Source organism: Mustela lutreola, chromosome 11, assembly GCF_030435805.1.
Source record: "Mustela lutreola isolate mMusLut2 chromosome 11, mMusLut2.pri, whole genome shotgun sequence".
NCBI classification, from domain to species: domain Eukaryota; kingdom Metazoa; phylum Chordata; class Mammalia; order Carnivora; family Mustelidae; genus Mustela; species Mustela lutreola.
The window spans coordinates 74564089-74578388 of NC_081300.1; positions in this window are offsets into that span (position 1 = coordinate 74564089).

The window sequence follows — 14300 nt, forward strand, 5'->3', positions numbered from 1 at the left end:
CTGCCACCGAAAACGCTGTCACATCTTGGAGGAAGATGGCATCTGACTGCCCATTTCACGAGGGAGCTGTTCCTCAAGTTCCGGGTTTGGCTCCTGGTAGCAAGCCCAAGTGTGCCCTACGGACAGGTGGTCAAGGACATGCTGTCCCCTTGGGACCAGAGGCACAAGACAGGCCTGCCTTCTGCCCAGACTCCTTCCTCAGAGTGGAGCAGGTGCCCCTGCCCTTGTCGTCACCTCATGTCTCATTAGCAGTGAGGCTTCGTCTCTCCGCACCGGGAGCGGGTGACACTTGTCTTGCCACCGGCCTGCTCTTCCTGCCACGGCATGCTCTCCTGCTTCCCGACCGTTTCCCAAACTCAAGGCCAATGGCACCTTCTCTTCTCTGGGGGCGGCTTGTTCGGCCTGCCCCAGACTTGCTCCTGGGGAGTGCAGTGAAAGACATGTCCCTTTCCTTAAGGCCCTTTCAGATGTGCAACCACGCTTCTCTCTTAGGCAAAGAGGTGCTAGGGCAAAGAGGATTTCGTTGCATGCGGGTATCTTCCAACGTGCTGTGGAGAGTAGCTTAGGTATTCAGCAGCAGCATCCCCCACATCCGATTCTGATTTCCCAGTGAATGCTGTGCTTTCCCAGAGGAGATGCCCGGGCAAAGAGGATTTCGCTGTATGCGGGTTTCTCCCACCGTTACACCGGGCTCAGGCAAGCAGCTTTAGAGCCCGCAGATCCGACTCTGATTTCTCGGCGAATGCTGTGCTTTCACAGAGGCTTTGGCTTGGAGCGAACAGCACTTGGCCGCTGCTTCCTCAGCAAGGCTTTAGTCGCTTCAGGGAAGAAGAGCAGCGGGAGAGCTGGTGCCTCTTGGGCCTTGCTTTCCCGGGCTCCAAGTTCACATCCTGGGTTCATCCTACCAAGCCGAAATAAGCAGACCCAGCCTCGACCCTGCAGCAGCGTGCATGGCCTAGGATGGCACTCTGCTCACAATGACATCTCTCCTCGTAGGCAAGGCCTGCCCTTTCGCTCTGGCATTCAGGGGGACAGGGGACTAGGCTCGTGCCTTCCCCATCCTTGAGGAGCCGCGAGAGGATCAGTGCACACGGCCCGTGCCCTGGGATGGGGAGTAATGGGAAACTGTCCCTGTTTCCCCGACACACCCCCTGCCTCCGCCAAGGCTGCCACATCCTGGAGGAAGACGGCATTTGATTGCCCGTTCCTCCAGGAGGTGTTTCTGCGAGTTCAGGTTGGGGAGATTGGTGGCAAGCCCACGTCTGCCCTCTGGACAGGTGGCCAAGGACCTGCTATCCCCTTGGGCCCAGAGGCACAGGAAAGGCCTTCCTTCTGTCCAGACTCCTTCCTCAGATTAGAGCACGCTCCCGTGCCCAATCATCCCCCCGTGTCTCCTTAGCTTCGTCTCTCTGCACAAGCAGAGGGTGACAATTGTCTTGCCACCGGCCCGCTGTTCTTGCCAGGGCCGGCGCTCCTGGTTCGCGACCGTTTTCCGTCCACAAGGCCAACGACTCCTTCTCTTCTCCTGGGGCAGCATGCTGCACTTTCCCGAGACAGGCTCCTGGGGAGTGCAGTGACAGACATGTCCCTTTCTTTAAGGCTCTTTCCACAGGCGCAACCACGCTTCTCTCTCAGGCAGAAGGGATGCCCAGGCAAAGTGGATCTCGCTCCATGCAGATTTATTACACCGTGCTGTGGAGTCTTCCTCAGGAAAACAGCAGCAGCATCCCACAGATCCGACTCTGATTTCCCAGAGAATGCTGTGCTTTCCCAGAGGGGATGCCCTAGCAAAGAGGCTTTTGCTCTATGCGGGTTCCTCCCGCCGTGCTCGAATACTAGGCTAAGGCAAGCAGCAACAGCAGCCCACAGAAACGACTCTGATTTCCCAGCGATGGCTATGCTTTCGCATAGGTTTTCAGCTTGGCGGGAACCGCACTTCGCTGCTGCTTCCTCAGCAAGGATTTCGGTGTTTGCTCTGTCGCGTCAGGGAAGAAGAGCTGCGGAGAGCTGGTCCGTCTTAGGCCTTGCTGTCCCGGGCTTCATGTTGGCGCCCTGGGTTCTCGCTGCCAGGCCGAAATAAGCAGACACAGCCACAAACCTGCAGCAGCGTGCGTGGCCTAGGATGGCACTCAATGCACACTACCAACTCCCGTTGTAGGCAACGCTTGGCCTTTGGTACTGGCTCTCAGGCGGACTCACGGACAAGGCCAGTGCCTTCGCCACAGGAGAGGAGAGGCGACAGGATCCCTGAACACCGTCCGTTCCCTGGAATGGGGAGCTTTGGGGGACTGTCCCCACTCCTTCCCCGGCAAACCCCCTGCCACCGAAAACGCTGTCACATCTTGGAGGAAGATGGCATCTGACTGCCCATTTCACGAGGGAGCTGTTCCTCAAGTTCCGGGTTTGGCTCCTGGTAGCAAGCCCAAGTGTGCCCTTCGGACAGGTGGTCAAGGACATGCTGTCCCCTTGGGACCAGAGGCACAAGACAGGCCTGCCTTCTGCCCAGACTCCTTCCTCAGAGTGGAGCAGGTGCCCCTGCCCTAGTCTTCACCTCATGTCTCATTAGCAGTGAGGCTTCGTCTCTCCGCACAGGGAGCGAGTGACACTTGTCTTGCCACCGGCCTACTCTTCCTGCCACGGCAGGCTCTCCTGCTTCCCGACCGTTTCCCAAACTCAAGGCCAATGGCACCTTCTCTTCTCTGGGGGCGGCTTGTTCGGCCTGCCCCAGACTTGCTCCTGGGGAGTGCAGTGAAAGACATGTCCCTTTCCTTAAGGCCCTTTCAGATGTGCAACCACGCTTCTCTCTTAGGCAAAGAGGTGCTAGGGCAAAGAGGATTTCGTTGCATGCGGTTATCTTCCAATGTGCTGTGGAGAGTAGCTTAGGTATTCAGCAGCAGCATCCCCCACATCCGATTCTGATTTCCCAGTGAATGCTGTGCTTTCCCAGAGGAGATGCCCGGGCAAAGACGATTTCGCTGTATGCGGGTTTCTCCCACCGTTACACCGGGCTCAGGCAAGCAGCAGTAGAGCCCGCAGATCCGACTCTGATTTCTCGGCGAATGCTGTGCTTTCGCAGAGGCTTTGGCTTGGAGCGAACAGCACTTGGCCGCTGCTTCCTCAGCAAGGCTTTAGTCGCTTCAGGGAAGAAGAGCAGCGGGAGAGCTGGTGCCTCTTGGGCCTTGCTTTCCCGGGCTCCAAGTTCACATCCTGGGTTCATCCTACCAAGCCGAAATAAGCAGACCCAGCCTCGACCCTGCAGCAGCGTGCATGGCCTAGGATGGCACTCTGCTCACAATGACATCTCTCCTCGTAGGCAAGGCCTGCCCTTTCGCTCTGGCATTCAGGGGGACAGGGGACTAGGCTCGTGCCTTCCCCATCCTTGAGGAGCCGCGAGAGGATCACTGCACACGGCCCGTGCCCTGGGATGGGGAGTAATGGGAAACTGTCCCTGTTTCCCCGACACACCCCCTGCCTCCGCCAAGGCTGCCACATCCTGGAGGAAGATGGCATTTGATTGCCCGTTCCTCCAGGAGGTGTTTCTGCGAGTTCAGGTTGGGGAGATTGGTGGCAAGCCCACGTCTGCCCTCTGGACAGGTGGCCAAGGACCTGCTATCCCCTTGGGCCCAGAGGCACAGGAAAGGCCTTCCTTCTGTCCAGACTCCTTCCTCAGATTAGAGCACGCTCCCGTGCCCAATCATCCCCCCGTGTCTCCTTAGCTTCGTCTCTCTGCACAAGCAGAGGGTGACAATTGTCTTGCCACCGGCCCGCTGTTCTTGCCAGGGCCTGCGCTCCTGCTTCGCGACCATTTTCCGTCCACAAGGCCAACGACTCCTTCTCTTCTCCTGGGGCAGCATGCTGCACTTTCCCGAGACAGGCTCCTGGGGAGTGCAGTGACAGACATGTCCCTTTCTTTAAGGCTCTTTCCACAGGCGCAACCACGCTTCTCTCTCAGGCAGAAGGGATGCCCAGGCAAAGTGGATCTCGCTCCATGCAGATTTATTACACCGTGCTGTGGAGTCTTCCTCAGGAAAACAGCAGCAGCATCCCACAGATCCGACTCTGATTTCCCAGAGAATGCTGTGCTTTCCCAGAGGGGATGCCCTAGCAAAGAGGCTTTTGCTCTATGCGGGTTCCTCCCGCCGTGCTCGAATACTAGGCTAAGGCAAGCAGCAACAGCAGCCCACAGAAACGACTCTGATTTCCCAGCGATGGCTATGCTTTCGCATAGGTTTTCAGCTTGGCGGGAACCGCACTTCGATGCTGCTTCCTCAGCAAGGATTTCGGTGTTTGCTCTGTCGCGTCAGGGAAGAAGAGCTGCGGAGAGCTGGTCCGTCTTAGGCCTTGCTGTCCCGGGCTTCATTTTGGCGCCCTGGGTTCTCGCTGCCAGGCCGAAATAAGCAGACACAGCCACAAAACTGCAGCAGCGTGCGTGGCCTAGGATGGCACTCAATGCACACTACCAACTCCCGTTGTAGGCAACGCTTGGCCTTTGGTACTGGCTCTCAGGCGGACTCTCGGACAAGGCCAGTGCCTTCGCCACAGGAGAGGAGAGGCGACAGGATCCCTGAACACCGTCCGTTCCCTGGAATGGGGAGCTTTGGGGGACTGTCCCCACTCCTTCCCCGGCAAACCCCCTGCCACCGAAAACGCTGCCACATCTTGGAGGAAGATGGCATCTGACTGCCCATTTCACGAGGGAGCTGTTCCTCAAGTTCCGGGTTTGGCTCCTGGTAGCAAGCCCAAGTGTGCCCTACGGACAGGTGGTCAAGGACATGCTGTCCCCTTGGGACCAGAGGCACAAGACAGGCCTGCCTTCTGCCCAGACTCCTTCCTCAGAGTGGAGCAGGTGCCCCTGCCCTAGTCGTCACCTCATGTCTCATTAGCAGTGAGGCTTCGTCTCTCCGCACAGGGAGCGGGTGACACTTGTCTTGCCACCGGCCTGCTCTTCCTGCCACGGCAGGCTCTCCTGCTTCCCGACCGTTTCCCAAACTCAAGGCAATGGCACCTTCTCTTCTTTGGGGGTGGCTTGTTCGGCCTGCCCCAGACTTGCTCCTGGGGAGTGCAGTGAAAGACATGTCCCTTTCCTTAAGGCCCTTTCAGATGTGCAACCACGCTTCTCTCTTAGGCAAAGAGGTGCTAGGGCAAAGAGGATTTCGTTGCATGCGGGTATCTTCCAACGTGCTGTGGAGAGTAGCTTAGGTATTCAGCAGCAGCATCCCCCACATCCGATTCTGATTTCCCAATGAAGGCTGTGCTTTCCCAGAGGAGATGCCCGGGCAAAGAGGATTTCGCTGTATGCGGGTTTATCCCACCGTTACACCGGGCTCAGGCAAGCAGCAGTAGAGCCCGCAGATCCGACTCTGATTTCTCGGCGAATGCTGTGCTTTCGCAGAGGCTTTGGCTTGGAGCGAACAGCACTTGGCCGCTGCTTCCTCAGCAAGGCTTTAGTCGCTTCTGGGAAGAAGAGCAGCGGGAGAGCTGGTGCCTCTTGGGCCTTGCTTTCCCGGGCTCCAAGTTCACATCCTGGGTTCATCCTACCAAGCCGAAATAAGCAGACCCAGCCTCGACCCTGCAGCAGCGTGCATGGCCTAGGATGGCACTCTGCTCACAATGACATCTCTCCTCGTAGGCAAGGCCTGCCCTTTCGCTCTGGCATTCAGGGGGACAGGGGACTAGGCTCGTGCCTTCCCCATCCTTGAGGAGCCGCGAGAGGATCACTGCACACGGCCCGTGCCCTGGGATGGGGAGTAATGGGAAACTGTCCCTGTTTCCCCGACACACCCCCTGCCTCCGCCAAGGCTGCCACATCCTGGAGGAAGACGGCATTTGATTGCCCGTTCCTCCAGGAGGTGTTTCTGCGAGTTCAGGTTCGGGAGATTGGTGGCAAGCCCACGTCTGCCCTCTGGACAGGTGGCCAAGGACCTGCTATCCCCTTGGGCCCAGAGGCACAGGAAAGGCCTTCCTTCTGTCCAGACTCCTTCCTCAGATTAGAGCACGCTCCCGTGCCCAATCATCCCCTCGTGTCTCCTTAGCTTCGTCTCTCTGCACAAGCAGAGGGTGACAATTGTCTTGCCACCGGCCCGCTGTTCTTGCCAGGGCCGGCGCTCCTGCTTCGCGACCGTTTTCCGTCCACAAGGCCAACGACTCCTTCTCTTCTCCTGGGGCAGCATGCTGCACTTTCCCTAGACAGGCTCCTGCGGAGTGCAGTGACAGACATGTCCCTTTCTTTAAGGATCTTTCCACAGGCGCAACCACGCTTCTCTCTCAGGCAGAAGGGATGCCCAGGCAAAGTGGATCTCGCTCCATGCGGATTTATTACACCGTGCTGTGGAGTCTTCCTCAGGAAAACAGCAGCAGCATCCCACAGATCCGACTCTGATTTCCCAGAGAATGCTGTGCTTTCTCAGATGGGATGCCCTAGCAAAGAGGCTTTTGCTCTATGCGGGTTCCTCCCGCCGTGCTCGAATACTAGGCTAAGGCAAGCAGCAACAGCAGCCCACAGAAACGACTCTGATTTCCCAGCGATGGCTATGCTTTCGCATAGGTTTTCAGCTTGGCGGGAACCGCACTTCGCTGCTGCTTCCTCAGCAAGGATTTCGGTGTTTGCTCTGTCGCGTCAGGGAAGAAGAGCTGCGGAGAGCTGGTCCGTCTTAGGCCTTGCTGTCCCGGGCTTCATGTTGGCGCCCTGGGTTCTCGCTGCCAGGCCGAAATAAGCAGACACAGCCACAAACCTGCAGCAGCGTGCGTGGCCTAGGATGGCACTCAATGCACACTACCAACTCCCGTTGTAGGCAACGCTTGGTCTTTGGTACTGGCACTCAGGCGGACTCACGGACAAGGCCAGTGCCTTCGCCACTGGAGAGGAGAGGCGACAGGATCCCTGAACACCGTCCGTTCCCTGGAATGGGGAGCTTTGGGGGACTGTCCCCACTCCTTCCCCGGCAAACCCCCTGCCACTGAAAACGCTGTCACATCTTGGAGGAAGATGGCATCTGACTGCCCATTTCACGAGGGAGCTGTTCCTCAAGTTCCGGGTTTGGCTCCTGGTAGCAAGCCCAAGTGTGCCCTACGGACAGGTGGTCAAGGACATGCTGTCCCCTTGGGACCAGAGGCACAAGACAGGCCTGCCTTCTGCCCAGACTCCTTCCTCAGAGTGGAGCAGGTGCCCCTGCCCTAGTCGTCACCTCATGTCTCATTAGCAGTGAGGCTTCGTCTCTCCGCACAGGGAGCGGGTGACACTTGTCTTGCCACCGGCCTGCTCTTCCTGCCACGGCAGGCTCTCCTGCTTCCCGACCGTTTCCCAAACTCAAGGCCAATGGCACCTTCTCTTCTCTGGGGGCGGCTTGTTCGGCCTGCCCCAGACTTGCTCCTGGGGAGTGCAGTGAAAGACATGTCCCTTTCCTTAAGGCCCTTTCAGATGTGCAACCACGCTTCTCTCTTAGGCAAAGAGGTGCTAGGGCAAAGAGGATTTCGTTGCATGCGGGTATCTTCCAACGTGCTGTGGAGAGTAGCTTAGGTATTCAGCAGCAGCATCCCCCACATCCGATTCTGATTTCCCAGTGAATGCTGTGCTTTCCCAGAGGAGATGCCCGGGCAAAGACGATTTCGCTGTATGCGGGTTTCTCCCACCGTTACACCGGGCTCAGGCAAGCAGCAGTAGAGCCCGCAGATCCGACTCTGATTTCTCGGCGAATGCTGTGCTTTCGCAGAGGCTTTGGCTTGGAGCGAACAGCACTTGGCCGCTGCTTCCTCAGCAAGGCTTTAGTCGCTTCTGGGAAGAAGAGCAGCGGGAGAGCTGGTGCCTCTTGGGCCTTGCTTTCCCGGGCTCCAAGTTCACATCCTGGGTTCATCCTACCAAGCCGAAATAAGCAGACCCAGCCTCGACCCTGCAGCAGCGTGCATGGCCTAGGATGGCACTCTGCTCACAATGACATCTCTCCTCGTAGGCAAGGTCTGCCCTTTCGCTCTGGCATTCAGGGGGACAGGGGACTAGGCTCGTGCCTTCCCCATCCTTGAGGAGCCGCGAGAGGATCACTGCACACGGCCCGTGCCCTGGGATGGGGAGTAATGGGAAACTGTCCCTGTTTCCCCGACACACCCCCTGCCTCCGCCAAGGCTGCCACATCCTGGAGGAAGACGGCATTTGATTGCCCGTTCCTCCAGGAGGTGTTTCTGCGAGTTCAGGTTCGGGAGATTGGTGGCAAGCCCACGTCTGCCCTCTGGACAGGTGGCCAAGGACCTGCTATCCCCTTGGGCCCAGAGGCACAGGAAAGGCCTTCCTTCTGTCCAGACTCCTTCCTCAGATTAGAGCACGCTCCCGTGCCCAATCATCCCCTCGTGTCTCCTTAGCTTCGTCTCTCTGCACAAGCAGAGGGTGACAATTGTCTTGCCACCGGCCCGCTGTTCTTGCCAGGGCCGGCGCTCCTGCTTCGCGACCGTTTTCCGTCCACAAGGCCAACGACTCCTTCTCTTCTCCTGGGGCAGCATGCTGCACTTTCCCTAGACAGGCTCCTGCGGACTGCAGTGACAGACATGTCCCTTTCTTTAAGGATCTTTCCACAGGCGCAACCACGCTTCTCTCTCAGGCAGAAGGGATGCCCAGGCAAAGTGGATCTCGCTCCATGCGGATTTATTACACCGTGCTGTGGAGTCTTCCTCAGGAAAACAGCAGCAGCATCCCACAGATCCGACTCTGATTTCCCAGAGAATGCTGTGCTTTCTCAGACGGGATGCCCTAGCAAAGAGGCTTTTGCTCTATGCGGGTTCCTCCCGCCGTGCTCGAATACTAGGCTAAGGCAAGCAGCAACAGCAGCCCACAGAAACGACTCTGATTTCCCAGCGATGGCTATGCTTTCGCATAGGTTTTCAGCTTGGCGGGAACCGCACTTCGCTGCTGCTTCCTCAGCAAGGATTTCGGTGTTTGCTCTGTCGCGTCAGGGAAGAAGAGCTGCGGAGAGCTGGTCCGTCTTAGGCCTTGCTGTCCCGGGCTTCATGTTGGCGCCCTGGGTTCTCGCTGCCAGGCCGAAATAAGCAGACACAGCCACAAACCTGCAGCAGCGTGCGTGGCCTAGGATGGCACTCAATGCACACTACCAACTCCCGTTGTAGGCAACGCTTGGCCTTTGGTACTGGCTCTCAGGCGGACTCACGGACAAGGCCAGTGCCTTCGCCACAGGAGAGGAGAGGCGACAGGATCCCTGAACACCGTCCGTTCCCTGGAATGGGGAGCTTTGGGGGACTGTCCCCACTCCTTCCCCGGCAAACCCCCTGCCACCGAAAACGCTGTCACATCTTGGAGGAAGATGGCATCTGACTGCCCATTTCACGAGGGAGCTGTTCCTCAAGTTCCGGGTTTGGCTCCTGGTAGCAAGCCCAAGTGTGCCCTACGGACAGGTGGTCAAGGACATGCTGTCCCCTTGGGACCAGAGGCACAAGACAGGCCTGCCTTCTGCCCAGACTCCTTCCTCAGAGTGGAGCAGGTGCCCCTGCCCTTGTCGTCACCTCATGTCTCATTAGCAGTGAGGCTTCGTCTCTCCGCACCGGGAGCGGGTGACACTTGTCTTGCCACCGGCCTGCTCTTCCTGCCACGGCAGGCTCTCCTGCTTCCCGACCGTTTCCCAAACTCAAGGCCAATGGCACCTTCTCTTCTCTGGGGGCGGCTTGTTCGGCCTGCCCCAGACTTGCTCCTGGGGAGTGCAGTGAAAGACATGTCCCTTTCCTTAAGGCCCTTTCAGATGTGCAACCACGCTTCTCTCTTAGGCAAAGAGGTGCTAGGGCAAAGAGGATTTCGTTGCATGCGGGTATCTTCCAACGTGCTGTGGAGAGTAGCTTAGGTATTCAGCAGCAGCATCCCCCACATCCGATTCTGATTTCCCAGTGAATGCTGTGCTTTCCCAGAGGAGATGCCCGGGCAAAGACGATTTCGCTGTATGCGGGTTTCTCCCACCGCGAGACCGGGCTCAGGCAAGCAGCAGTAGAGCCCGCAGATCCGACTCTGATTTCTCAGCGAATGCTGTGCTTTCGCAGAGGCTTTGGCTTGGAGCGAACAGCACTTGGCCGCTGCTTCCTCAGCAAGGCTTTAGTCGCTTCAGGGAAGAAGAGCAGCGGGAGAGCTGGTGCCTCTTGGGCCTTGCTTTCCCGGGCTCCAAGTTCACATCCTGGGTTCATCCTACCAAGCCGAAATAAGCAGACCCAGCCTCGACCCTGCAGCAGCGTGCATGGCCTAGGATGGCACTCTGCTCACAATGACATCTCTCCTCGTAGGCAAGGCCTGCCCTTTCGCTCTGGCATTCAGGGGGACAGGGGACTAGGCTCGTGCCTTCCCCATCCTTGAGGAGCCGCGAGAGGATCTCTGCACACGGCCCGTGCCCTGGGATGGGGAGTAATGGGAAACTGTCCCTGTTTCCCCGACACACCCCCTGCCTCCGCCAAGGCTGCCACATCCTGGAGGAAGACGGCATTTGATTGCCCGTTCCTCCAGGAGGTGTTTCTGCGAGTTCAGGTTCGGGAGATTGGTGGCAAGCCCACGTCTGCCCTCTGGACAGGTGGCCAAGGACCTGCTATCCCCTTGGGCCCAGAGGCACAGGAAAGGCCTTCCTTCTGTCCACACTCCTTCCTCAGATTAGAGCACGCTCCCGTGCCCAATCATCCCCCCGTGTCTCCTTAGCTTCGTCTCTCTGCACAAGCAGAGGGTGACAATTGTCTTGCCACCGGCCCGCTGTTCTTGCCAGGGCCGGCGCTCCTGCTTCGCGACCGTTTTCCGTCCACAAGGCCAACGACTCCTTCTCTTCTCCTGGGGCAGCATGCTGCACTTTCCCGAGACAGGCTCCTGGGGAGTGCAGTGACAGACATGTCCCTTTCTTTAAGGCTCTTTCCACAGGCGCAACCACGCTTCTCTCTCAGGCAGAAGGGATGCCCAGGCAAAGTGGATCTCGCTCCATGCAGATTTATTACACCGTGCTGTGGAGTCTTCCTCAGGAAAACAGCAGCAGCATCCCACAGATCCGACTCTGATTTCCCAGAGAATGCTGTGCTTTCCCAGAGGGGATGCCCTAGCAAAGAGGCTTTTGCTCTATGCGGGTTCCTCCCGCCGTGCTCGAATACTAGGCTAAGGCAAGCAGCAACAGCAGCCCACAGAAACGACTCTGATTTCCCAGCGATGGCTATGCTTTCGCATAGGTTTTCAGCTTGGCGGGAACCGCACTTCGATGCTGCTTCCTCAGCAAGGATTTCGGTGTTTGCTCTGTCGCGTCAGGGAAGAAGAGCTGCGGAGAGCTGGTCCGTCTTAGGCCTTGCTGTCCCGGGCTTCATGTTGGCGCCCTGGGTTCTCGCTGCCAGGCCGAAATAAGCAGACACAGCCACAAACCTGCAGCAGCGTGCGTGGCCTAGGATGGCACTCAATACACAATACCAACTCCCGTTGTAGGCAACGCTTGGCCTTTGGTACTGGCTCTCAGGCGGACTCACGGACAAGGCCAGTGCCTTCGCCACAGGAGAGGAGAGGCGACAGGATCCCTGAACACCGTCCGTTCCCTGGAATGGGGAGCTTTGGGGGACTGTCCCCACTCCTTCCCCGGCAAACCCACTGCCACCGAAAACGCTGTCACATCTTGGAGGAAGATGGCATCTGACTGCCCATTTCACGAGGGAGCTGTTCCTCAATTTCCGGGTTTGGCTCCTGGTAGCAAGCCCAAGTGTGCCCTACGGACAGGTGGTCAAGGACATGCTGTCCCCTTGGGACCAGAGGCACAAGACAGGCCTGCCTTCTGCCCAGACTCCTTCCTCAGAGTGGAGCAGGTGCCCCTGCCCTAGTCGTCACCTCATGTCTCATTAGCAGTGAGGCTTCGTCTCTCCGCACCGGGAACGGGTGACACTTGTCTTGCCACCGGCCTGCTCTTCCTGCCACGGCAGGCTCTCCTGCTTCCCGACCGTTTCCCAAACTCAAGGCCAATGGCACCTTCTCTTCTCTGGGGGCGGCTTGTTCGGCCTGCCCCAGACTTGCTCCTGGGGAGTGCAGTGAAAGACATGTCCCTTTCCTTAAGGCCCTTTCAGATGTGCAACCACGCTTCTCTCTTAGGCAAAGAGGTGCTAGGGCAAAGAGGATTTCGTTGCATGCGGGTATCTTCCAACGTGCTGTGGAGAGTAGCTTAGGTATTCAGCAGCAGCATCCCCCACATCCGATTCTGTTTTCCCAGTGAAGGCTGTGCTTTCCCAGAGGAGATGCCCGGGCAAAGAGGATTTCACTGTATGCGGGTTTCTCCCACCGCGAGACCGGGCTCAGGCAAGCAGCAGTAGAGCCCGCAGATCCGACTCTGATTTCTCAGCGAATGCTGTGCTTTCGCAGAGGCTTTGGCTTGGAGCGAACAGCACATGGCCGCTGCTTCCTCAGCAAGGCTTTAGTCGCTTCAGGGAAGAAGAGCAGCGGGAGAGCTGGTGCCTCTTGGGCCTTGCTTTCCCGGGCTCCAAGTTCACATCCTGGGTTCATCCTACCAAGCCGAAATAAGCAGACCCAGCCTCGACCCTGCAGCAGCGTGCATGGCCTAGGATGGCACTCTGCTCACAATGACATCTCTCCTCGTAGGCAAGGCCTGCCCTTTCGCTCTGGCATTCAGGGGGACAGGGGACTAGGCTCGTGCCTTCCCCATCCTTGAGGAGCCGCGAGAGGATCACTGCACACGGCCCGTGCCCTGGGATGGGGAGTAATGGGAAACGGTCCCTGTTTCCCCGACACACCCCCTGCCTCCGCCAAGGCTGCCACATCCTGGAGGAAGACGGCATTTGATTGCCCGTTCCTCCAGGAGGTGTTTCTGCGAGTTCAGGTTGGGGAGATTGGTGGCAAGCCCACGTCTGCCCTCTGGACAGGTGGCCGAGGACCTGCTATCCCCTTGGGCCCAGAGGCACAGGAAAGGCCTTCCTTCTGTCCAGACTCCTTCCTCAGATTAGAGCACGCTCCCGTGCCCAATCATCCCCCCGTGTCTCCTTAGCTTCGTCTCTCTGCACAAGCAGAGGGTGACAATTGTCTTGCCACCGGCCCGCTGTTCTTGCCAGGGCCGGCGCTCCTGCTTCGCGACCGTTTTCCGTCCACAAGGCCAACGACTCCTTCTCTTCTCCTGGGGCAGCATGCTGCACTTTCCCGAGACAGGCTCCTGGGGAGTGCAGTGACAGACATGTCCCTTTCTTTAAGGATCTTTCCACAGGCGCAACCACGCTTCTCTCTCAGGCAGAAGGGATGCCCAGGCAAAGTGGATCTCGCTCCATGCGGATTTATTACACCGTGCTGTGGAGTCTTCCTCAGGAAAACAGCAGCAGCATCCCACAGATCCGACTCTGATTTCCCAGAGAATGCTGTGCTTTCCCAGAGGGGATGCCCTAGCAAAGAGGCTTTTGCTCTATGCGGGTTCCTCCCGCCGTGCTCGAATACTAGGCTAAGGCAAGCAGCAACAGCAGCCCACAGAAACGACTCTGATTTCCCAGCGATGGCTATGCTTTCGCATAGGTTTTCAGCTTGGCGGGAACCGCACTTCGCTGCTGCTTCCTCAGCAAGGATTTCGGTGTTTGCTCTGTCGCGTCAGGGAAGAAGAGCTTCGGAGAGCTGGTCCGTCTTAGGCCTTGCTGTCCCGGGCTTCATGTTGGCGCCCTGGGTTCTCGCTGCCAGGCCGAAATAAGCAGACACAGCCACAAACCTGCAGCAGCGTGCGTGGCCTAGGATGGCACTCAATACACAATACCAACTCCCGTTGTAGGCAACGCTTGGCCTTTGGTACTGGCTCTCAGGCGGACTCACGGACAAGGCCAGTGCCTTCGCCACAGGAGAGGAGAGGCGACAGGATCCCTGAACACCGTCCGTTCCCTGGAATGGGGAGCTTTGGGGGACTGTCCCCACTCCTTCCCCGGCAAACCCCCTGCCACCGAAAACGCTGTCACATCTTGGAGGAAGATGGCATCTGACTGCCCATTTCACGAGGGAGCTGTTCCTCAAGTTCCGGGTTTGGCTCCTGGTAGCAAGCCCAAGTGTGCCCTACGGACAGGTGGTCAAGGACATGCTGTCCCCTTGGGACCAGAGGCACAAGACAGGCCTGCCTTCTGCCCAGACTCCTTCCTCAGAGTGGAGCAGGTGCCCCTGCCCTAGTCGTCACCTCATGTCTCATTAGCAGTGAGGCTTCGTCTCTCCGCACCGGGAGCGGGTGACACTTGTCTTGCCACCGGCCTGCTCTTCCTGCCACGGCAGGCTCTCCTGCTTCCCGACCGTTTCCCAAACTCAAGGCCAATGGCACCTTCTCTTCTCTGGGGGCGGCTTGTTC